General features: G+C 43.2%; 1 pseudogene; it reads right to left on the bottom strand.

The window, feature by feature from the left end:
• LOC133249621 (uncharacterized) overlaps window positions 1–25,825 on the bottom strand; it is a 171,031-nt pseudogene that overhangs the window by 101,987 nt on the left and 43,219 nt on the right.

The raw sequence follows: 25,825 nt of genomic DNA, 5'->3' as shown, positions 1-25,825 counted from the left end.
ACCAGATGCCATGATCTTCGTTTTCTGTATGTTGAGCTTTAAGCCAACTTTTTCACTCTCTTTTTCACTTTCATCAAGAGGCTCTTTAGTTCATCTTTGTTTTCTGCCATAAAGGTGGTGTCATCTGCATATCTGAGGTTGTTGATATTTCTCTCAGCAGTCTTGATTCCAGCTTGTGCTTCATCCAGCCTGGCATTTCACATGATGTACTCTGCATATAAGTTAAATAAGCAGGGTGACAACATGCAGGCTTGATGTACTCCTTTTCCTATTTGGAACCAGTCTGTTGTTCCATGTCCAGTTCTAACTGTTGCTTCTTGACCTGCATACAGATTTCTCATGAGGCAGGTGAGGTGGAGTGGTATTCCCATCTCTTTAAGAATTTTCCACAGTTTTTGTGCTCCATGCAGTCAAGGGCTTTGGCATAGTCAATAAAGCAGAAGTAGATATTTTTTTCCCCTGGAATTCTCTTGCTTTTTCGATGATCCAACGGATGTTGGCAATTTGATCTCTGGTTCCTCTGCCCTCCTTTGTGGGGCTGCTAAATGTTGTGGCCCCCTGGAGCTTACGCCTCCTATGGCTCTCTCTGTGATCTCACTTAACCCAATGGGTATCTTCATTTATAACATACAGGGAACTTGCAAACGTCCATCTCCACGCCTGTTTTCTCTGAGTTCTAGTCACTGCCTTCTCTCAGATGTTTCACAAGTCTCTCAAAGTCAACAGATATGAAGCTGAACTTGTTCCTCTCCAAGTCTGCCCTACCTCCAGACTCTTTCTGCTGTGGTGGCGCTTTCTCTATCCCCCAGACCCAATCCATTAAGAGGTCAGCTTGAATCTCTAATGATCTTCCTCATCTGCCAACTTCTTTTCATTGCCATGTCACCCTCTCTTCCAAAGTATTGCTCCAATGGCCCCTTAACTGGCTCCCCTCCCTTCCCTAACTCTACAGTGTAGTATGTTGTGTGTGTGTGTGGGGGGGGGTGGGGGGGGAGACAGAAAGAGGAGGGAGGGAAATGCAGATTTTCTCACAGCTCTTAGGATGAAAAGAAGACTGCTTAACAGCGGCCCGCAAGGCCCTCATGGTTTCCTGATGTCCTACAGCACTCCCCTCTGTTCTTGCTTCTCAGCTATTGCATCTGTTCATCCCTCAGTGGGCAGCCATGTCCTCTTCCCCATGGGGCATTTGTACATGGGCTTTCTTGGTCAAAGAACGCTCTTTTCTTGCATCCCCTAACCCCGGCCAACTCACTTTCAACCTAAAATGTGCCTCACTATTCTTCTCGAGCTCAGTCCTTCCATTTTCAGAAACACTTTCCCTGGACTCGCTGTCTGTGCCTAGCTGCCTCCCTGTTCACACTGACAGCATTAGGAACTTGGCTCAAAGGCATTTTTACCTCTGTGGGATCAGATTAACACCTGCTTTCCTATTACAGACTGAATACCTCTGTTCCCTCCCTAATTCATATTTGGGATCCTACTCTATGATGTGATGATATTAGGAGATGAGGCCTTTGTGAGGTGCCTGGGATTAATCGGGGTCATGAGGGTGGGACCCTCATGACTGGGATTCGTGCCCCTATAAGAGTCATGAAAGAGCTTGCTTTCTCTCTCTGCTCTCTTCCATATGAGGACATGATGAGAAGTTGGAGTCTGCAATTTTGAAGAGGACTCTCCGCAGAACCCGATCATGCTGGCACCCTGATCTCAGATGTCCAGCCTCCAGACTGTGAGAAGTAAATTTCTCTTGTTTACAAGCCACCCAGTTATGGCATTTTTGCTTATAGCAGCCTAAACTGACCGAGGCACTCCCCTAGGGGCACAGGGTCCACTCTTGTTATCTCTGCTTCTAGCACAGTTCCCAGCAAGACATGTGCTCAAGAAGCTTGTTGAGTAAATGGAGACAACATGATGTGGCGGCTACAAGCATAGACTCTTGGGAGACTGGCTCTACCCCGTGTATGATGTCAGGCAAGTCACTCAAATTCTCTGAGCCTCAGCTTCCCCATCTGTTAAACAGGGAGAGGGACAGCACTCACCTCATAGGGCTGTTATGAAGATTCAGTGGTCTTTGTTTAAATGTAATGCATTCAGAATACTACCCAACAAATAGTAAGCATGATGTGTGTTTGTTAAACATGTAAAATGAACAGGTACTAAATAGTCATTGAATGAATAAGTATTAATGAACCAGAAAGAAAATATGATTTTAAAAAAGAAGTACAAGTGGGCTGTTACTCACATATAGGCCAACGGCCAAATCGTGTTGACTAGAAATAACAAACTAAGTAACAGAAAACAAGATTTAAATTTAATTCAACCTGCATTTGTAAGTCTGTGACTACATGCTGGGAAAACAGCTTCTTACAACTGGGAATACATCTAACATCTTAAGAGAAATGGGGACTCAAATTCTTAATATATTCAATGAAAGCTTTAGGTATGCCTGATGCTATTGACTAGTCATAGGTAGGGCTGAATTATTTCTGTCAAAAATCAGCAAAACAAGAATAAAACTCCCAAATGAACTTTTTATAAACCACCCACAGCTACCACACAAATTCATCCATCAAAGGTTTGAGAATCTTCTTGGAGAAGTCCCCATGCAGCACCTAGTATAAGGCAAGAAAGCACCATGGCTAGGAGACAACACTACAAAACACAGAAATCACATATTCCTACCAGCCCTTATCATATTCTTGAACATTCTTTCAAGTAAAGGAATATAAAAAAAATATCTGGTTCATCATTTCTTCCTTTGAGCATGTATGACTTTGTCAGGGTATTAGCAATGAAAACCTTCAGGTCTAGTTTTCATCCAATGTATAATTTTTTTTTTCACTATAAAGGGGTGTATTATTATAGGACTAAAGACAGTTAAAAAGTTTTTGATATAGTGTTTCTGTCAGTTTTTAAGGTTTTGTTGTTGCTTTGGGAGAAAAAAAAGGAAGGACAGTTGTGGTATTAAGAAAGGGTGCTTGGCAAAGGGGAAAGAGCTCAAAACAACAAAGTCATTAGAGCTACTGCAGCAAACTAGGAAGACACTATTAGTTTCTACTTAAAGGTACTACATAAATTACTGTAGCTTGTTTAGTTCAATTTATATGCACACAATATCGAATTAAAATTGTGAGTTGTTTCAGTGAAAATGCACCAACAGAAGGGAGATTTCATTTTCTTCATGAAAAAATAAAGTCAGCTGTGAGGCCAGATTTTCATCCAACCTTAATTGTGAGCTGATTCTGATTGAGAGAAAAGGCTCTGTTTAAATATTTGTCCCAGGAGAGACAAAGGGTTGGGTGAAGACTTGGTGCACAGTTCTGCTGGCTGTGTGAGGCTGCAGCCAGCAACTGGGGCTGTGGGTCAGGGAAACTGAAGCCAAGCTGTGCAGAGAAGAAATTCACACCACACACCAAGACCTGGTCCTCCCTACCAGCCTCATCTCCCTCCCACGTGCTGGAACGAGATTCTCTTCCACCTCCACATTTTACCTGTGCTGCTTTCTCTGCAGACAGTGCCCTCTAAACAGTGCTTGGCTAAGTCTCTTATGTTCTTTAAGCCTTTGGTGTCACCTCTTCCAAAAAGCTTTCTCCAACCCTCAGGTGGGAGACATCTCTCCTCTGCACTGAGTGCCACAGTCATGTATTTCTCATCACTTATGCTGTGTATCCAGTTTGGGCAGGAGATGCAATTTAATCAATTCTATTTCTAGCAACAGTGCCTGGCGTGAAGAAGACACAGTAGGTATCTGAATAATGTTGAAAGATGTCAACCTGCTGGGTAACACGCAAAGACACAGCCAGCAGAATCCATTCTGGATTTTCAATAATGACTGGGTACTTTCTATGGAGGAATGATTGAGAATAAAGGCAAAAAGATGCTTGAGGTTCTATGTGAGGCCCCTCTACCTATTAATACCTTAAATAATAGGGTTCAGGTTAGTCTAATTTGTCTCCCGCCCACTTCCCTGTTTTGGGTCATGCTTTTGGTAATGTCTTATTTAAAAAATTTTTTATTGAACATAAGGTCACAAAGATTTTCTATGTTTTGTTCTAGTTTTAGGTTTTTACATTAAAGTTTATGATCCATTTTGAGTTAGCTTTTGTATATGGTACAGGGTTTGGGTTGAGTGTTTTCTCTGGGGCGAGGGTGACAGATGAATATTCAGTAGTTCCACACCTATTGGTGAAGGTGAAAGAGGAGAGTGAAAAACCTGGCTTAAAACCCAACATTCAAAAAACAAAGATCATGGCATCTGGTCCTATCACTTCATGGCAAATAGATGGGGGAAAAGTGGAAATGGTGGCAGACTTCCTTAGGCTCCAAAATCAATGTGGATGGTGACTGCAGCCATGAAATTAAAGGTGTTCTTGCTCCTTGGAAGAACAGCTATGACAAGCCTACACAGTCTTTTGCCAAGAAAGGTCCCTATAGTCAAAGCTATGTTTTTTCCAGTAGTCATGTATAGATATAAGAGTGGGATCATAAAGAAGGCTGAGCACTGAACAATGATACTTTTGAACTGTGGTGCTGGAGAAGACTCTTGAGAGTCCCTTGGATAGCAAGGAGATCAAACCAGTCAGTCCTGAAGGAAATTAACCCTGAATATTTATTGGAAGGACTGATGCTGAAGCTGAGCTCCAATACTCTGGCCAGCTGATGCAAAGAGCCGACTTATTGGAAAAGACTCTGATGCTGGGAAATATTGAGGGCAAGAGAAGGGGGTGACAGAGGATGAGATGGTTGGATGGCATCACTGACTCAATGGACATGAATTTGAGCAAGCTCAGGGAGATAGTGAAGGACAGGGAAGGCTGGCATACTGCAGTCTATGTGGTCACAGAGAATCGGACACAACTTAGTGATTGAACAACAATTTTTTGAAAAGATTATTCTTTCTCTTCTGCATTGTCCTTTGCAATTTTGTCAAAAAATCAATTGTCTATGTCAGTGGGGAGAAAAATTTGGTGTTTTCTATTCTGTAACATCAATCTATTTAATTATTTTCACACCAATACCACACTGTAACAAGTACTGTAACTTTATAATTAGTCTTAAAATCCAGTAATTTAATCTCCCAACTTTGTTATTCTTTTTAAAAATTATTTTGGTGCATTTCCATATTAATTTTACAATTATCTTAGCATTTTTTACCAAGAAAAGCTTACTGGGGTTGAGTTGAATCTATAGGTAAATTTGGAGAAAATTGAAATTTTAACACTCTTGAGTTTTCCAACCCACAAAACAAGGCATGTCTCTCTATTTTAATAAGGTTGTCTTTAGCTCAACAATGTTTTGTCACTTTTAGCATATAGGTCTTGTACACTTTTGCTGGATTTATCTCTATTTATTTTTTCTATGCTATTGGGAATGGCAACCCACTTCAGTATTCTTGCCTCTTCTTCATATCTTCTGCTTCTGTTAGGTCCCTACCATTTCTGTCCTTTATTGAGCCCATCTTTGCATGAAATGTTCCCTTGGTATCTCTAATTTTCTTGAAGAGATCTCTGCTGAAGAAGAGATGGCAAGACTACACAGATGAACTTATACAAAAAAGATCTTCATGACCCAGATAATCATGATGGTGGGATCACTCACCTAAAGCCAGACATCTGGAATGTGAAGTCAAGTGGGCCTTAGGAAGCATCACTACGAACAAAGCTAGTGGAAGTGATGGAATTCCAGTTGAGCTATTTCAAATCCTGAAAGATGATGCTGTGAAAGTGCTGCACTCAATATGCCAGCAAATTTGGAAAACTCAGCAGTGGCCACAGGACTGGAAAATGTCAGTTTTCATTCTTCTTAGATTATGATGTATATTCTTAATCAAAGTATATTCTGATTATATTTTATCTCCTTTGAATCCTTATGAGTTAAAACTGTTTGCCTTTTTTTAGTGGTTGCATTAGGGTTTATAATATGTATCTTTACCTTATTTCAGTCTACCTGTAAGTGATATTATACCACTTCATGTATAGAATAGAAACCTTACAATAGTATTCTTCTATTACTCCCCTCCCAGTTTTTTTTTGATACTGTTGTCATAAATTTTACTTCTACATGTTATAAACTCCATAATACATTGTTATTTTTGTTTAAGTGGTCAATTATCTTTTAAAGAAATTTAAATAATAAACAACTTATATAATTGCCCATGTAGTTATCAATGCTCTGTATTCCTTTGTGGGGGTCCATTTTTCCATTTGGTATCATCTTCCTTCTGCCTAAAGGACTTTGGTATCTCTCATGGTGCAGGTTTGCTGGTGGTGACATCATCCAGATTCTATAGATTTGAAAATGTCTTTACTTTGTTTTTGTTTTGAAAGATATTTTTGCCAGATAGAGAATCCTAGATTGACAGGTTTTTTTCTTTCAGTACTTTAAAGATCTTTTCCACTGAACTGCCTTATGCTGAATTCAGAAGCAAGAAATTTACTATCTTCTTTATTTGTTCTTCTGTAGCTGCCACTCCAGGACTCTTGCCTGGAAAATCCCATGGATGGAGGAGCCTGGTAGGCTGCAGTCCATGGGGTTACTGAGGGTTGGACACGACTGAGCGACTTCACTTTCACTTTTCCCTTTCATGCATTGGAGAAGGAAATGGCAACCCACTTCAGTGTTCTTGCCTGGAGAATCCCACTATCGGGGGAGCCTGGTGGGCTGCCATCTGTGGGGTCACACAGAGTCGTACATGACTGAAGCGACTAAGCAACTTAGTAGTAGCATCAGCTGCCTTTAAGGTTTTCTCTTTATTATCTGTTTTGAGAAATTTGATTATTATATACCCTGGTGTTGTTTTCTTCATGTTTCTTGTGCTTGCGGTTTGTTGAGCTACTTCATGAAATCTGCTTTCATCAAATTTGAAAACATTCCAGTGATTACTTCTTCAAATATTTTTCTGTTCTTCCTGTTTTTTCCCTTCTATTGAACTAGTTCAACTAGAAGTATATTAGGATGATTTAAATTATCTTGTACTCTTTTCTTTCTTTTTAAAAATTCTTTTTTCTCTTTATGTTTCATTTTGAATTGTTCCAGTTTGGATGGATAGTTTTATCTTCACGTTTACTAATTTTTCCTCTGCAATGTTTACTCTGTTGTTAATCCTAACCAGTTTAATTTTCATCTCACATACTGTAGTTTTAATCTCTAGATATTTGAGTCTTTTTTGTATTTTCCATGTCTCTACTTAATTTTTTAACATAAGTAACTATAGTAAATTTTAAGATCCTTGTCTGCTAATTCTAACATCTGCATCAGTTCTGGTTCAATTTTCATTGGTTGATTTTTCTCCTCATTATGGATGTGAGTATAGATTTCAATTATTTTTTTCCACAGAAAACCAAACTGCCCTCCAAAAATGTTTTATCATTTCCCATCACTACCAATACATGGGAGTGTTCGTTTCCCTCCCTCTCCTGCCAACACTGAATTTGACAGCCTTTAATCTTTGTCAATCTCACACTATTTACTCCTAAAATAGATACTTATTTTTCTAATTAAAAACTTTTTTTGGCTGCACTATGCAGCATGTGGATAGTTCCCAGACCAGGTACTGAACCTGTGCCCTCTGCAGCAGAAGTGTGAAGTCAACCACTGGACTGCCAGGGAAGTCCCACAACAGATATTTATTGAGCACCAACTATAAGCCTAGTGACAGATGGTGGCAATTGTGTAGTGTTCAAGCAGTCATAGTAGCTGCCCACATGGTGCTTATTATCTTGTGATGCTTACTCTTTTATTTGCATTTCATTAATTATTAGCAATCATAGTTGAGAAATTTTTCTCAAGTTTATTGTCCAGTTATATTTCTTCTTTGCATATGGCTTACTAATGTTTACTGACCAGTTTCAAGTGGATTGTTTGAATTTTTATTCCTATGTAACAGCTATTCATTTACTAAGAATAAATATCTATTTCACTTTGTGAATAATTAAAAATATCTTATAAACAACGATTTTTTAAAATAAATTAACATTTGTATGCAATTTCTTTGAAGAAATGGTTTACATGTTACTCAAAATTTTTTTCTATATTGAAAGTAAACAGAAATTGATTTTGGTATTAAAAACATGGCCCTTAAAGACAAACATTTTTGAGCAATGCAAAAATACAAAACACATATATGAATACATAAGATATTGTGCTCTTGCTCAGTCATATCCAGCTCTTTGTGACCCCATGGACTGTAGCCTCCCAGGCTCCTCTGTCCATAGGATTTTTCAGGCAAGAATTCTGGAGCAGGTTGCCATTTCCTCCTCCAGACATAAGACAGACATAAACACATAATAAATAAAACTTTCATATGTATTTGATATCAACAAATAAATGACTTACAGTCTTTAGAAATAATCAAGCAGATCCCAAATGCCATTTTACTCTTTTAATAATGAAATGGAAAGTCAAAGAGATGAAACATTCCCAGATTAAACATTTCCAGCTGATTAGATATTTCTGGCAAAGCCATGCCATCTGTATTAGAAATGCCCTATATACAAGACTTAATTTGTAATTGTCTAAGATCTATTCTTTCGAAGGAGAAAATGTCAAAATCCCCATTATAGAATATTTGCTTACCCACTGAAGAGTAGTAGCAGGAGTTCTCAAAGGCATGTGCTATGTATTCATCTGGCTGTTTGGGTAAATGCTTCCTGGGGCACCAGGAAGGATCCCCTGATTGAGACACAGGTTCTATAACAGGCCCAGTGTCTTTTTAGCATTCATGGTCAACATGAAGTGGACAGGGGGATAGTGGATCCTGAGAAGTATTTCAACTCTATGGCCAGGGGTATGACTTACATACATCGTATAGCTAAGGAGTGTTAGCCCTCTGAATATGATGGAAGAAATGTATGTCACCACTTATGCTATGAGCAGCTTTAATAATGGGGATGATGATAGCAGCCAGCAAAGCCCCCAAAAGCCCAACTCACCAATTCCTCCCGTAGGCCTGGGCCCCTTGACTGACCTGTTTGGTGAAGGTGGTCTCTGGCCACCTCAAACAAGCGCAGATGCATGTTGGTGATGGGGTTGAAGGAGCCACAGGCCAGGAGCACCACAGGGATTCGGCTCTTCATCCTGTCAGACACATCCACACCCGCTGCTGCAGCCACCCTGCCTTCATTGGGACAAAAACTCAAGTCAGAGAGTTGGCACCAAGACAAGTGTACAATTGCTGAGATAACTATGAAACTTGAATGGCATCTAAAAATTACAGTTAATGTGGATTTCTTGATTTTTATGATCATCTGTTGTGGTTATGTAGGATAATGGCCTTATCAAATATAAACAAAAAGTTTTTGTAGATTACAAAAGGAAAAGACAACTGTCCAAATCAGTGTCTCTGAACCACATACAGGCCATTATTTCTTACTTGTAAGATGACTGAGGAGGCAAGAATAACAACATTTACAGGAGGCTTACCATGGTCAGGAACTGAGCCAAAGTATATCCCTTATCTCAATAAATCCTTCCAAGTTAATCCTGAGTGGTTACTTATAGGAGCTTAGAAGCTGCAAGGTCAAGACTGGAACCCAGGCAGCCTGACCTAGAAACCATGTTTTCTTGTAACCTCTATACTCTTCCTGTGCTTTGAGGGTCACCTTAGGGTCACCAGGGGCTTCCCTGGTGGCTCAGAGGTTAAAATGTCTGCCTGCAATGCGGGAGACCCGGGTTCAATCCCTGGGTCAGGAAGATCCCCTGGAGAAGGAAATGGCAACCCACTCCAGTATTCTTGCCTGGAGAATCCCATAGACAGAGGAGCCTGGTGGGCTACAGTCCACTGGCTCTCAAAGACTCGGACACGACTGAGCGACTTCACTTTCACTTTCACTTTAGGGTCAAAAGGAGTATGTAAGATGCTCCAAATGCCACCTCTGATAGTCCAAATAGAAGTCACAATGCCCCAGAGCAGAGGAGTGGTACTTTTTAAAACCTTATTTTAAAATAATTTCAGACTTACCAAAAAAAGCTGCAAAATTTTTACAAAGAATTCCTATGCACAGAATCCCTAAATGTTAACATCTTAGCACACTTGCTATATATCATTTATTCTCTCTCTCCATATACACATGCATACATGTATATACCTATAAATAATTTTTTTTCTGAAATGTCTGAAAATAAGTTGCAGACATAATATCTCTTTACCTCTAAATATTTCAGTATGTATTTTCTAAGAGAAAAGACATTTTCTTATATAACTGCAGAGAAATGATTAAAATCTGAAAATTAAGTACTATTAATTTACTATAAATTATCCCATGGACGGAGGAGCCTGGTAGGCTCCAGTCCATGGGGTCGCTAAGAGTCAGACACGACTGAGTGACTTTGCAGCAGCAGCAAGCTACAGTAGTATTATCTAATCTATAGATCTTTTCTGATTTCACCCATTGTCCTTTATCTGGAGTCCTAGCATTCTGAGGTGGGCAGGCTAAGCCATTTGTCCCCTCACTCTGTAGCTTTCAGCACTGGGGAAAGTTGGTTAAAGTAAGGTTAAGGTAAAGAGGTTGAAGTTTAAGGTTAAAGTAAAGCAGAAAACAGCCTGGGCTCCAGGACAGGCTGGCAGACAGGGCTCTCTTAACTCTGAGGCATTGCCTTCTACAGTGTTGGTGAAGTGCTCAACTGGAGTTCAGGCCTTAGTTTGAATCCTAGTTCTGCCTCTTACTGGCTATGTGACCTAGTGCAAATCACAGTCCCTTTCAAGCCTTAGATTCTCCATATGCAGACATATGGAGTAATATGTCAGTAATAATGGGGACATTATTACTTACACTTACAGGGTTGTTGTAAGGATAAATGAACTACGGATGGAAAATGTCTGGGTGCACAGGAAGCATTTAATAAATAACCACTGTCACTGTGATGATGATGATGCAATGATAAAAAGGATGTTGCTGTTGACCACACGATGGAGGAGGGGAAGGGGAAAGGTGGTGGCAGTATGTTTGTGATTCAGTTCAGTTCAGTCGCTCAGTCATGTCCGACTCTTTGCAACCCCATGAACCACAGCACGCCAGGACTCCCTGTCCATCACCAACTCCCAAAGTCCACTCAAACTCATCATGTACATTGAGTCAGTGATGCCATCCAACCATCTCATCCTCTGTCATCCTCTTCTCCTCCTGCTTTCAATCTTTCCCAGCATCAGGGTCTTTTCAAATGAGTCAGCTCTTCACAACAGGTGGCCAAAGTATTGGAGTCTCAGCTTCAACATCAGTCCTACTAATGAACACCCAGGACTGATCTCCTTTAGGATGGACTGGTTGGATCTCCTTGCAGTCCAAGGGACTCTCAAGAGTCTTTTACAACACCACAGGTCAAATGCATCAATTCTTTGGCGCTCAGCTTTCTTTATAGTCCAACACTGACATCCATACATGACTACTGGAAAAACCACAGCTTTGACTAGACAGACCTTTGCTGAAAAAGTAATATCTTTGCTTTTCAATATGCTGTCTAGGTTGGTCATAACTTTCCTTCCAAGGAGTAAATGTCTTTTAATTTCATGACTGCAATCACCACCCACAGTGATTTTGGAGCCCAGAAAAATAAAGTCAGCCACTGCTTCCACTTTTTCCCCATCTATTTGCCATGAAGTGATGGGACTGGATGCCATAATCTTAGTTTTCTGAATGTTGAGCTTTAAGCCAACTTTTTCACTCTCCTCTTTCACTTTCATCAAGAGGCTCTTTAGTTCTTCTTCACTTTCTGCCATAAGGGTGGTGTCATCTGCATATCTGAGGTTATTGATATTTCTCCTGGCAATCTTGATTCCAGCTTGTGCTTACTCCAGCCCAGCGTTTCTCATGATGTACTCTGCATAGAAGTTAAATAATCAGGGTGACAATATACAGCCTTGACGTACTCTTTTTCCTATTTGGAACCAGTCTGTTGTTCCATGTCCAGTTCTAACTGTTGCTTCCTGACCTGCATACAGGTTTCTCAAGAGGCAGGTCAGATGGTCTGGGATTCCCATCTCTTTCAGAATTTTCCACAGTTTATTGTGATGCACACAGTCAAAGGCTTTGGCATAGTCAATAAAGCAGAACTAGATGTTTTTCTGGAACTCTCTTGCTTTTTCCATGATCCAGCAGATGTTGGCAATTTGATCTCTGGTTCCTCTGCCTTTTCTAAAACCAGCTTAAACATCAGGAAGTTCATGATTCACGTATTACTGAAGCCTGGCTTGGAGAATTTTGAGCATTACTTTACTAGCGTGTGAGATGAGTGCAATTGTGCAGTAGCTTGAGCATTCTTTGGCATTGGCTTTCTTTGGGATTGGAATGAAAACTGACCTTTTCCAGTCCTGTGGCCACTGCTGAGTTTTCCAAACTTGCTGGTACATTGAGTACAGCACTTTCACAGCATCATCTTTCAGGATTTGAAAGAGCTCAACTGGAATTCCATCACTTCCACTAGCTTTGTTCGTAGTGATGCTTCCTAAGGCCCACTTGACTTCACATTCCAGATGTCTGGCTCTAGGTGAGTGATCATACCATCCTGATTATCTTGGTTGTGAAGCTCTTTTTTGTACAGTTCTTCTGTGTATTCTTGCCACCTCTTATTCATATCTTTTGCTTCTGTTAGGTCCCTACCATTTCTGTCCTTTATTGAGCCCATCTTTGCATGAAATGTTCCCTTGGTATCTCTAATTTTCTTGAAGAGATCTCTGCTGCTGCTGCTGCTAAGTTGCTTCAGCCGTGTCCAGATTCTGTGCGACCCCATAGACGGCAGCCCACTAGGCTCCTCTCTCCATGGGATTCTCCAGGCAACAACACTGGAGTGGGTTGCCATTTCCTTCTCCAATGAATGAAAGTGAAAAGTGAAAGTGAAGTCGCTCAGTCATGTCCGACTCTTCACAACCGCATGGACTGCAGCCTATCAGGCTCCTCCACCCATGGGATTTTCCAGGCAAGAGTACTGGAGTGGGTTGCCATTGCCTTCTCTGAAGAGATCTCTAGTCTTTCCTATTCTGCTGTTTTCCTCTATTTCTTTGCACTGATTGCTGAGGAAGGCCTTCTTATCTCCCCTTGCTATTCTTTGGAACTCTGCATTCAAATGGGTATATCTTTCCTTTTCTCCCTTGCTTTTTGCTTCCCTTCTTTTCACAGCTATTTTTAAGGCCTCTTCAGACAGCCATTTTACTTTTTTGCATTTCTTTTCTTGGGGAAGTGGTCAACCACTTCCTTAATTCCTGTCTCCTGTACAATGTCATGAACTTCCATCCATGGTTCATCAGGCACTCTGTCTATCAGATCTAGTCCCTTAAATCTATTTCTCACTTCCACTGTATAATAATAAGGAATTTGATTTAGGTCATATCTGAATGGTCTAGTGGATTTCTCCACTTTCTTCAATTTCAGTCTGAATTTGGCAATAAGGAGTTCATGATCTGAGCCACAGTCAGCTCCCGGTCTTGTTTTTGCTGACTGTATAGAGCTTCTCCATCTTTGGCTGCAAAGAATATAATCAATCTGATTTCGGTGTTGACCATCTGGTGACGTCCATGTTTAGAGTCTTCTCTTGTGTTGTTGGAAGAGGGGGTTTGCTATGACCAGTGTGTTCTCTTGGCAAAACTCTATTACCCTTTGCCCTGCTTCATTCTGTACTCCAAGGCCAAATTTGCCTGTTACTCCAGGTGTTTCTTGACTTCCTTCTTTTGCATTCCAGTTCCCTATAATGAAAAGGACATCTTTTTTGGGTGTTAGTTCTAGAAGTTCTTGTAGGTCTTCATACAATTTTTCAGGTTCAGCTTCTTCAGCATTACTGGTTGGGGCATAGACTTGGATTACTGTGATATTGAATGGTTTGCCTTGGAAACGAACAGATCATTCTGTCGTTTTTGAGATTGCATCCAAGTACTGCATTTCGGGCTCTTTTGTTGACCATGATGGCTACTCCATTTCTTCTAAGGGATTCCTGCCTGCAGTAGCAGATATAATGGTCATCTGAGTTAAATTCACCCATTCCAGTCCATTTTAGTTCACCAATTCCTAGAATGTTGATGTTCACTCTTGCCATCTCCTGTTTGACCACTTCCAATTTGCCTTGATTCATGACCTAACATTCCAGGTTCCTATGCAATATTGCTCTTTACAGCATCAAACCTGACTTCTATCACCAGTCCCATCCACAACTGGGTGTTGTTCTTGCTTTGGCTCCATCCCTTTATTCTTTCTGGAGTTATTTCTCCACTGATCTCCCGTAGCATACTGGGGACCTACCGACCTGGGGAGTTCATCTTTCAGTGTCCTATCTTTTTGCCTTTTCATACTGTTCATGGGGTTCTCAAGGCAAGAATACTGAAGTGGTTTGCCATTCCCTTCTCCAGTGGACCACATTCTGTCAGACCTCTCGACCATGACCCATCCGTCTTGGGTGGCCCCACACAGCATGGCTTAGTTTCACTGAGTTAAACAAGGCTGTGGTCCATGTGATTGGCTAGCTGTCTGTGATTGTGGTTTCAGTCTATCTGCCCTCTGATGCCCTCTCTCAGTGCCTACCGTCTTACTTGGGTTTTTCTTGGCAGCTTTCAGAAAGGCTCCTTGTGACCCTCACTTCCTGGTATTTACCTGTAGACCCCTCTCGTTGAATGTGGACAGGACCTACTGACTTGCTTCTAGTGAAGATTCCACTAGACTCCTCACTAGAGGATTCCGCTTCTCAGAGAAGGTTACAAAGTCTCTGGCTTCCCTCTTCTTCACCTCTTTCAATTTCTCTTTTGCTCAGTCTGAAGAATTTGGCGACTATGTTGTGAGCTGCCTCATGGAGAGACCCATAGGGCAAAGAATTGAAAGTCCTCTGGTGATGACAGCCTGCGAGAAACTGAGTCCTGTTAACAACCATGGGAGAGAATGGGTGAGACCACAGCCCCACTAACACCTTGACTGCAACCCTGTAAGAGACTCTGAACCAGACACCCCAATTCAGTGGAGCCGCCTCTGGATTCCTGACTCACAGAAACTGTGAGATGACAAATGTGTGACATTTTAAGCTGCTGTGTTTGGGGGTAATTCGTTATGCAGCAACAGGTAACTATTAGAATGACCAACAGGAGGGATGCATTTACTTCTTCCTTACTCCTCTTGCCATGTTGGCCTTGGCTGTAATTCTGCAGTTAAAAGGGTAACATGGATAGTCCTTGGTTACTGGAACCTGATTCCTCTCTGTACTGGAGGAAACTGTTTTAATCTGGCCCTTGCTGCTGCTTGTACCAGCTGTATCCAACTACTACTTGCTTCACACTTTATAGTCTAGCTGTGATAAACTTCTTGTCAGTGGTTTCTCTGTGAGCTCCTCATGGCCTCCTGCTTCACCTTCAAGTGCTTTGATTTTGGGTTGGCTAACAAGTTTGTTTGGGTTTTCCATAACATCTTAAAGTTTCTGGCCAACCCAGTATATGCTACTTTAGTTTCTTCCAACTGGAATACTCACAGCACATCCCAATCTGTTAAGACCCAACTCAGGTGATGATATTACGTATGTGACTTCAATCATTATGTCCTGATTGCCTGCTAGGTGTTTGTTATCAGTTAGGGAGGTATTTGGCTGAAAGTTCCAGAAGCTAATCTCAACGACTTAAACAAATAAAGGTTTATCTGTTTTCCACATGATGAAATATCTAGAAGTAGGCAGCAGCTGGCACTGGATCACTGGCTCAACAATGACCTACAGTTTGCTCACTTTTCCCTCGTGGTCGCAAGAGGTCATCAAGATTGCTGCTGTAGCCACATCCATCATGACTATAATCAAGCCAGGAAGAAGGAGCAAAGAGCTATACAGAGTAGATGCCCCTCTTAAGCAAGAACACAAAAGTTTTTAAAGAACTTTTCTGTAGATTTTGCTTCTGCCTCATGGCCATAGGTCCAGTGGCCACTCTAGGCAAGAGAAGCTGGAAGAGCAAGTCTTTAGCTTTGTAGCCTCCAGTTTGGAAGCAGTAGGGAAAAGGAAGTTGGGAATAGGATTAGTTAATTCACAGCATCTGCCACAATGGCTTTTCTGACACCTAGGCTAACTGATCTCTGCTCACCTTTAGTAAGTCACATACCACATTTTTTGGAAAAACCTATTCTTATGTCTGTCTTCCCAACCAGAGAGTAAGCCCCTTAAGAGAAGGAGTGGTGTTTTCTTCATTTTTGATCTCAACTTCCAGCACAGAGCCTGGCCCAGAGGAGGCCTGAGTGGAGACTGAAAGGGCACCGGCCAGCTGGCCAGTGGACCCATGTCCTATTACTGGGAAGGCTTAAACACCTTCTCAGGTACAAAGAGAAGTTGTCCTGGGAGTATTCTGAGCTACAGTGGTGTGAAGATAAAAAAAGTCTCAACTGAGGCAGGCTGTGGTTTGCTTCTCACTTCCTTTGAGGCAGCAGGGACATCCCCTGCTATGTGAGAAGAAAGTAGCCTGCGTGTGAGAACTGCTGCCCCTGGCTTTTTCCAGGGGAGGGCGGATCTTTAATGAGAGAGTATTTGCAGAGTGTGCTGAGCTACTCACAGGAGCAGCCTTGTGATGAGTGTAGCTGAAGAGGATGGCTGGTTTTGTTTTTTTGTTTGTTTGTTTGTCTTTTTTTTTTTTTAAACAATTGTTAGGAGGCCTTTCAAAATTCTATTTTATTTTGACAAAATATCATGTTTTTAGAGCCGTTAAAACATCTAACTGCAGCATCTCAGGTAACCTGGGGTTTTGATGCATTTTCCCAAAGTCCCCAGAAACTGTAAATTAGAACATTAGTTTGAATGGCAGCATCAATGTGATGCAGTGCCATGTTGGGAAGGAGAATAAATCATATGTAGCAAGTGTCTGTCTGTCTTTTCTTTCCTCGCATGGGCACCTGGAACCACGCTGCTCTGAGAGCGACTTGCCCTGTCTTAACCGTGCCTCAGGCGGGAGGGTGCAGTGGGCATACGCTGCCAGGCTCAGGAACGAAGTCAGTGCACCTGCACTGTTGCATCATTTGTACTCTCCAGCTGGCTTCAACTAAACACCCTCCCAAGCCCAAACCCAGAGGAATACAGTGACAGGTCTGAGACGGACTCCCTCCTGGGGTCCACCAGAGAATAAACCCGGCTCAAATTTGAGCACATCTCAAAAGCTGGATGCACGCCATAAATGACTCATCTATAAAACAGAATTAAAAAGAGAGAGAAAAAAAGTGACTCATTTGTTCTATCATGTCCAGTGAGTATCCAGTGAGATGAAGCAAGCGTGGGGGTCTTTTGCTACTGGGAAACACTTCTCATCAAGAAGCATTTAGTGGGAGGTCCACAGAATGAGCAGTAATTGCAGCTGAAGGGTTTAACAAGTAGAGAAAGCAGCACATGGTCTTCTTGGAATTTATCATTAACCTGGAGGCAAGACAAACAGATTCCACCTTTGGATCCTGCCTGCTACTGTACAGTCATCCCAACAGCGTCTCATTGTGCTGTGTGCTCAGTCATGTCTGATGCTTTGTCCGACCCCATGGACTGTAGCCTGCCAGGTTCCTCTGTCTATGGGATTATCCCATCAAGAACACTGGAGTGGGTTGCCAGGCCCTTCTTCAAGGGATCTTGCCAAACGAGGGATTGAAGCCATCTCCCTTGTGTCTCTTGCATTAAGTGGATTCTTTACCACTGTACCACCTAGGAAGCCCAATAGCCTCTCATTGTTTCCTCAGATACAACACGATACTCCTTTCTCCTCACTTGTGCAAATACTCTTCCAACCATCTGAAACACCAACCTTGGTCCTGTCTTCAAGGCTTTCTTCTTAGTCTCTACCCAGTGCCTCCCTCTCCCACTGTACTAACTGTACCTGTTACATATTACACATTTATCACTTTCTTCTTTCATCGGACCACAGACCTGTCATTGTTTTGTTTCCAGGTTGCTCTTCCTCAAGTAGAAGGTGAACTCCTACAGGGAAGTTTCTTATTCATCTAGGCCCTGTAACTCCTGCAGAGTGCTGGCACACAGGTGCTCAGGAATGTGTGTGGTGGCATGAATGAGAGAATGAAGGACTGTTTCTGACCAGTTCAGCTCAGTTCAGTTGCTCAGTCATGTCTGACTCTTTGTGACCCCATGAATTGCAGCACACCAGGCCTTCCTGTCCATCACCAACTCCTGGAATTCACTCAAACTCGTGTCCATCAAGTCAGTGATGCCATCCCCAGACATTTCATCCTCTGTTGTCCCCTTCTCCTCCTGCCCCCAATCCCTCCCAGCATTAGGGTCTTTTCCGATGAGTCAACTCTTTGCATGAGGTGGCCAAAGTACTGGAGTTTCAGCTTTAGCATCATTCCTTCCAAAGAACACAAGGACTGATTTCCTTTAGAATGGACTGGTTGGATCTCCTTGAAGTCCAAGGACTCTCAAGAGTCTTCCCCAACACCACAGTTCAAAAGCATCAATTCTTTGGCACTCAGCTTTCTTCACAGTCCAACTCTCACATCTATACATGACTACTGGAAAAACCATAGCCTTGACTAGACAGACCTTTGCTGGCAACGTAATGTCTCTGCTTTTGAATATGCTATCTAGGTTGGTCATAACTTTCCTTCCAAGGAGTAAGTGTCTTTTAATTTCATGGCTGCAATAACCATCTGCAGTGATTCTGGAGCCCCCAAAATAAAGTCTGACACTGTTTCCACTGTTTCCCCATCTATTTCCCATGAAGTGATGGGACCAGATGCCATGATCTTAGTTTTCTGAATGTTGAGCTTTAAGTCAACTTTTTCACTCTCCTCTTTCACTTTCATCAAGAGGCTTTTTAGTTCTTCTTCACTTTCTGCCATAAAGGTGGTATCATCTGCATATCTGAGGTTATTGATATTTCTCCCGGCAATCTTGATTCCAGCTTGTGCTTCTTCCAGCCCAGTGTTTCTCATGATGTACTCTGCATAGAAGTTAAATAAGCAGGGTGACAATATACAGCCTTGATGTACTCCTTTTTCTATTTGGAACCAGTCTGTAGCAACGTCCTTTTCAGATAGTGACTTCCTCTCTTTGCTTGTCCACAGCAGTCAAGACTATGCCTTCCAGGGATATAAGCTGACCTTCCCAGCTTCCCAGAAGCACCCAAGGCCCCTCTCCAAGACCCCAGTCTACCCAACTCAGGCTGAAATCAAACAAGATGTTCCTGCCCTGTTGTACCACCTCTGATGCCAGGATCCCATGAACAGGGATATACAGGCCTCCTGCACACTGACACCAAGGTCTTTCCTCTGCCCTGATGGTCATCAGTTGTGGCTTTGCCAGGTGAGAAGACTATGAAGGTGTTATTAAATTAAGAATCAGAAATGGGGAGGGTACCTTGGATTATCCAAGGTGGGCCTAATTTTAACATGATTAGGATCCTAATAAGAAGGAGGCAGGACGGTAACACAGGGAAAGACATAAGGACCAAAGCAGTGATCAAGAGGCAAGAAGATGCTCTGCTGCTAGCACTAAGACGGAGGGAGGGGCCGTGGCCCAGCAGTGCACGTTGGGCCCACAAGGAAACAGAGACTTGCCTAGAGCTTCGAGAAGGAGTGCAGCCTTGCCGACACCTTGACTTCAGACTTCTGACCTCCTGAATTATAAGAAAATAAAATTGTGTTGTTTTAAGCCAATAATGTGTGGTAGTTTGTTATAGCAATCACAGGAAACTCATACACTCACTTCTTTGGGGCAGGTTCTCGAGGTGACCTTCAAACTGGGGCAGGAAAGGCTCAGGAATTGAGCCAGTAAGGAGGATATGAAAGAGTGTGTCGGGCACAGGGACCAGCATTGCAAAGGTTCAGAAACCACCACTTAAGGAAGGTGATGAACACACTGGCTACGTGACCCTATGTGACGTGAGCCATTGTGCAGGTGGCCCAAGGTAAGGGTGCAGAGAGTGCAAGGATCACGCAGGCCTCCAAGCGGTCTGGGGGCGGTGTCTAGATTTCATCTTATAGGCAATGAGGAACCTCTGAAGGATTTTAAGAGCTCTCAAGACCCCCCAGGATGGTGTGCAAGGAAGCAAGCCCCAGGATGGCTGCTACCCCCAGGGCCCTCTGCCTGGAAAAGGTTAGGCAGTCCCCAGCTTCCCAGAGGATGACTTTTCCTGTTGCCTACATTTCACCTCAATCACCAGGTAATGTGTGCTGGCCAGTGACCCCACACGCACTAAATTCTAACAAATGTAACACTCAGCCCATTTGTCACAGGCCATCACAGAGACACAGAAAGGAAAGGCAAGCCGGGAAGGTTAAGTGTTGTCACTGCAGATGTAATGTACTAATGCTCATTGCTGGGAAGGCAGTCAATTTACCTTTCCCTGCAGAGAGTAACTCTAATGCGACTTGGCCTGGGGAAAGTGGTTGAAAACATCCCTGTTTATTTTAGACATAAAGCAGATGGCTTCGGGCAGAATAGAAATGGATTCCACAAACATCTTTCATTACACAGACCTCTTGACTGGACTCCTCGTCTTAAAGAAAACAAGAGACGCAGTATGATTTGTTGAGTTGACGAGCACAGTTTTCAGGACCCAGGGAGATCATCCCCATCTGCACGACTGCGTCAATTTCTCCAGGGCAATCAACCTTCACGCAAACTCTGGGGCACTTTTTCTTTCAACTTTACCAGATTTGCTCGCTGTTGCTATGGGCACGCAGTACTGCTAAGAACAAAAGCAGACCCGGCCTCCTCTCTCCTGTGAGGCGCCTCCGCCAGGCACCCCTTGGAGGAAACAAACATGCCAATTAAGCACTCGTCCTAATTATGAGGATCGCAGGAAAGCAGGAAGCCTGGCTCTTCAGTTTTGAGAACTTTCAAAAGATTTGGAGGAGGCCAAGGAATGGAACGCGGTCTCTTGCAACCCCACACTCAGGAGCTGGGACTGATTTCACTGTTATAGGAGGGAGGAAGTGAGTAGCAGCTACAGGGTTTGTTGAGTGACAGGCTGGGCACTGTGCGGAAACCTTGCGCACGTTGGTGCTGATTCTTCCAACGTGCCTGGAAGGAAAGGGTTGGTGCCTGAGTTCTGGTGAAGAGTCTAATCAACTTCTCCGAGCCTCAGTCACATGGAAAATGGAGATAATTACACATACCTCTTAGGGCTGTCTTGAGGGTCATCGGAGTTGACCCACTTAGCACAGTACCTGGGCCACAGTGGGTTCTCCAGGAATATTAGCTCCTTTCTCTTCCCTTCCATTATACTTAAAACAGAATTCATCAACCTCACATCCACTTCCACATACCTGTTCACCTTGCTTGAAAAAGAGCCTACCATTTCATAGCCACCCATGATCAAAACCTGGCAGACTTTAGGAATACGTCAGCATTCCCAACCTGGGAGGTAACTCGCTCAGATCAGCTTGAGTTGCTGCCATAGGAGAGGGCTCCCCTAAAAGACCACTCTCACATATCACTGCTGTGGTTTCTTTTCATTTGTGTTTTTAGTTGCTAAGTTGTGTCTGACTCTTTTTGTGACCCCCATTGACTGCAGTCTGCCAGGCTCCTCTGTCCACGGGATTTTCCAGGCAAGAGTGGGTTGCCATTTCCTTCTCCAGGGGAATCTTCTCGACCCAGGGATCAAACCCATGTCTCCTGCATTGGCAAGTGGATTCTTTACTTCTGAGCCACCTAGGAAACCTAGTTTCTAGGCAAGTTCTAGCTGTAACAATCAACTTGAAGCATTACTTATCTTAGAATTGAGTTGAGTTGATATTGAGAAGCAGAGGAATGAATAGTTTAATGTCACTCAGGTAGAAACAGCATCTTCTTAAGTTGAAGAAACCTGCCCCAAATCACAGCCAACTCGCTAACTTCAAATAAAGATGGTATCAGAGGAGGTAACTGGTGAGAAGCGGTGCCTGGGGTCTGCTATGAGGAGCATGAAGTAGCAGACTGTGCTAGTGCCTTGGAGGTACAGGGCTAAATGAAATCTGGCCTTGTCCTCCTAATCCTGCAGGTACTGAGGACATCAGGTAGGACAGAGTCTGCAGTGAGCTCCCAGCATTCCCTCTCCCAGTCTTTGGCTGGGCATGCTGCTGCATTCCCGTGTCCTGTGCAGCAGGGTGAGGCCACATGACTAAGGCCTGGCCAGTGATCTATGAATAGAAGTGTTGAGTGGGACTTCCAGTAACTCTATTTAAAAGGGAAAGGCATGCCTTTCTCCTCTTCTCCCTTCCTGCTGTCTAGAATATGATTACTGGAGTATGACGGCTAGCTTGGACCTTGAGGATGACGATCAACTCCAGGCTTGGGAGAGAATACGCCAAGAGAAGGGCTTATCTGGTAGCTCATCTGGTAAAAAATCTGTCTGCAATGCAAGAAACTCCAGTTTGATTTCTAGGTCAGGAAGTTCCCCTGGAGAAGAGATAGGCTACCCATTCCTGTATTCCTAGGCTTTCCTGGTGGCTCAGATGATAAAGAATCCGCCTGTAATGTGGGAGACCTGGGTTCGATCCCTGGGTCAGGAAGATCCCCTGGAGGAGAGATAGGCTACCCAATCCTGTATTCCTAGGCTTTCCTGGTGGCTCAGATGATAAAGAATCCGCCTGTAATGTGGGAGACCTGGGTTCGATCCCTGGGTCAGGAAGATCCCCTGGAGGAGAGCATGGCAACCCACCCCAGTATTCTTGCCTGGAGAATCCCCACGGACAGGGGAACCTGGTGAGCTACAACCCATGGGGTTCCAAAGAGCAAGCCAAGAGAAAGTCAGGACCCTGAGGACCTAGATTGCTGACCTCCAGGTGTTTTTGTTTTTTGTTTTTCTAAACTGAGGAGAGAAATAATCTCCTAAATCACTATTATTTTCTATTTTCTGTTATATGCAACTAAACCTAAATCAGTTTAGGTTGAAGGAATGGCTACCCACTCTAATATTCTTGCCTGGGAAGTTCCATGGACAGAGGAGCCTAGTGGGCTACAGTCCATGGGGTCACAAACAGTCAGACACGACTGAGCAACTAACACACACACAAGGAATGTTTATTGAATTTGGATATAAACAATGAAAAGTGTGTAAACTTTTAAGTTTCTATTGTCCCTGTTAAACCTATTTTATATACAGAAACTCAAATGGATATTGTTTGAAGGGAAAATATACCTAATAAAAAATTCTACCATCACTTAATTTTGTATATGAATTTTTCATAGGAGGAAAAATCCCTACTCAGGACTCTAGAAGGCTGAAATGTGCAGTAGTGAATCTGCTTTTCTGTGGATCACAAAAGCCAGACTCTGTCCTATCTCCTTCCCCCCAAAACAGATTCATTATGGTGCGCTGTCGCACTCTGCTTCGAGTGGGCATTTGCCATATGGCTTGGCAGTTTAATGGTTTTCTGATACTCGACAAAAATGAAGCGCAATCATTTTGCAAGGAGTTTGCGTTCCTAGATGGGTCTTTTCCAAATAACAGCTGTGCCTCAAAATTGAGTTACTCAATTTGCAATTTGTGGACACAATACTCAAACATTTACAAGTGAGCAAAACCTCAAATCACTTGGGCTATTTCCAGACTTCAGAGTTTATGAAGTTTTTAGCAATGTTATGAGTGTGCAGCTGTTGACAAGCTCAAGCCAACGTCTCTGAACCATCAGACCCAGCAGGCAGCAATGATGTCCTACTTACTTAGCAGGCATGTGGAGCCGACCACAAACCATCAGGGGAGAAAGAACATGAGGGAGAGAGAGAAGTCTCATGCCGAAGTCCACAGACTAACTCCCCATTCCTTCCTCTCTGCTTCCTCTCCCAACTGTAGAGATGACACCCAAATCTATTGCACTACTCATGACTCCGCTATGGGCCCCTATAGGTCCATGGAGGGCCATCTGTCACTGGCTTGATAGCAAGCCAGACAGACATGGATTCAAAGCCAATAAGTACTTCCAAACTGAGTGACCTTGAGCATGCTAGTCAGGAGAGGCCAGGTGAGGTACATTAACAAACAACCCCCAAATCTCAGTAGCTTAAAACAATGAAAGTTTATTTCATGTTCCTTTAGACACCCAGTCCTTGCTTACTGAGGGCTCTGCTCTGTGTCATCTTTGTCTTCAATCCAGAACCCAAGTCAGTGGAGGAGTCACTATCTGGAATAGTCATTCACTGCAGCAGAGAAAAAGAAGGCTCTGGAAGGTCAAATGGGCACATGTCACTTCCAGCAAACCCACCTGACTTCAACAAGCTAGAAAATATAATCTGACTCTGTGTCCTGAAGTTAGAGAGCCAGAAATATTTGGTGAATAGCCCTGCAGTTATGAGTTAAATCAACTCTCTGAGCCTCAGTGACCCATATGGAAAATGGAGATAATTACACATACCTCCTCAGATTGTCATGAAGATTATTGGAATTGACCAGATGGGGTACTCAGAACAGTGCTGGCCCATAAGAGGTTCTCCAGAACTTCTAACCATTCCGTGTGTCCAAAACAGAATTCACCACCTCCCACACCTGCTTCTGGACTGCCTGTACCCCTTCTCTGTGTTTTCAGTCACCAATGATCAAGACCTGCCAGTTAGCTATGACACTTCTTCATCCTTCCTCATGTCCCTCCAATACAATTAGCCTCCAAGTGCATCCAATATTCTTTGCATGAGGTCACCTTTCATCACAACTGAGACCTGCTCTACTAGAGGATTTCATCACTTTCTTGTACCAATTAGGGCAAGTGCAAATAAGAGACAGGAGCTCTGGTTATCTCAATTCCCCTCCCCACCAGAAGCAAAGCAGTGAAGGAGCATGGCATGATCAGAAGGCCATCAGGCCACTGTACAGAATAAAGGAAGAGCTGAACGTGAGATTTCAGGATGGCCTGGGGACAGGACAGTGTCACAGTCCCAGCCCGGTGGGGTCCCATGGTACACACATGGTGACTGGGGCTCTCACCACTGTACAGTGCTGTTCCCGGAGAGGGGCAGTGCATGTGGACTGGACACTCACCCCCAGCCCCAGTGAGGGCTCTGACATGTGATAAGGTGAGAGAAACTCTTGAATCACCTCTCCACCACCAATATGGCCCCAATCCAATCTTTTCTCAATATTCTGAGCAAATGAACTAGTTCTAAAGTTTGGGTTCAATCACTCAGACCAATGTGATAAACTATTGAGTGTTCACTGTGCACCAAGCACTTGACAAAATCTGGGCCTTTGTGCTACGCCAGCGATAAAATCTTCAGTAATTTTGTTGTCTACTGGCATTTATGAGCTAGGTCAGGTCCTTCATCTGGCATCAGAAGTAGACTTGGAGACTCTGGCCTCATTCCACCTCTCCTAATTGTCTCCTGACTGTTCTCTCTGTTCCCTCCGTGTGCTCCACCTCCTCACCAAGCTGGGACCACCTGCCACATTCTGATGAGTCTTCTGAGTCTTTCTGCTTCTGGGGGTGGGGGTGGCGGGGGGCGTCTCTGTTTAAGCCACTTCCTAGAGATAGAATCTCTTCTAAGCCAACCCTCCCACAGAGCTCCTCCTGGTGGCCCACCTGGAAGTCAAGTGTTCCTTTTTCTGACCTCTTCAAGGTCTATAAGGTTGAGTCCTCACACTTTTCTTGCAGAACAGACTGTAAAGCCCTGAGGGCAAGGATCCCAGTGCTTCTCATGAAGAGTTGAAGGCGGATAAGGAATATTCACCTTATTCACTGGGGGACAAGGTAAAAGTGAAAAGTAGATGAAAATGGGAGCCAGGGAGCACTGATCTAGGCTGAAGCAGGAAGAGGCAACTGAGGAAACATCCTCCAAACCAGAAGAGCAGAGCCCCAGGTTTGTCCACCCTCCCAACTTCCTTTCCCTCTTGCTTCCAACAACCAACACTTTCTGGTCTCCAATCTGCTTTATTTTAACCCATTCAAACTTCCATCTCGCAATCTTGGGTGTCAGCTCCCTTCTG

This window comes from Bos javanicus, chromosome 1 (assembly GCF_032452875.1).
Source record: "Bos javanicus breed banteng chromosome 1, ARS-OSU_banteng_1.0, whole genome shotgun sequence".
NCBI classification, from domain to species: domain Eukaryota; kingdom Metazoa; phylum Chordata; class Mammalia; order Artiodactyla; family Bovidae; genus Bos; species Bos javanicus.
The sequence above is the reverse complement of the archived record's forward strand: the minus strand, read 5'-3'. Positions and strand labels throughout refer to the sequence as shown.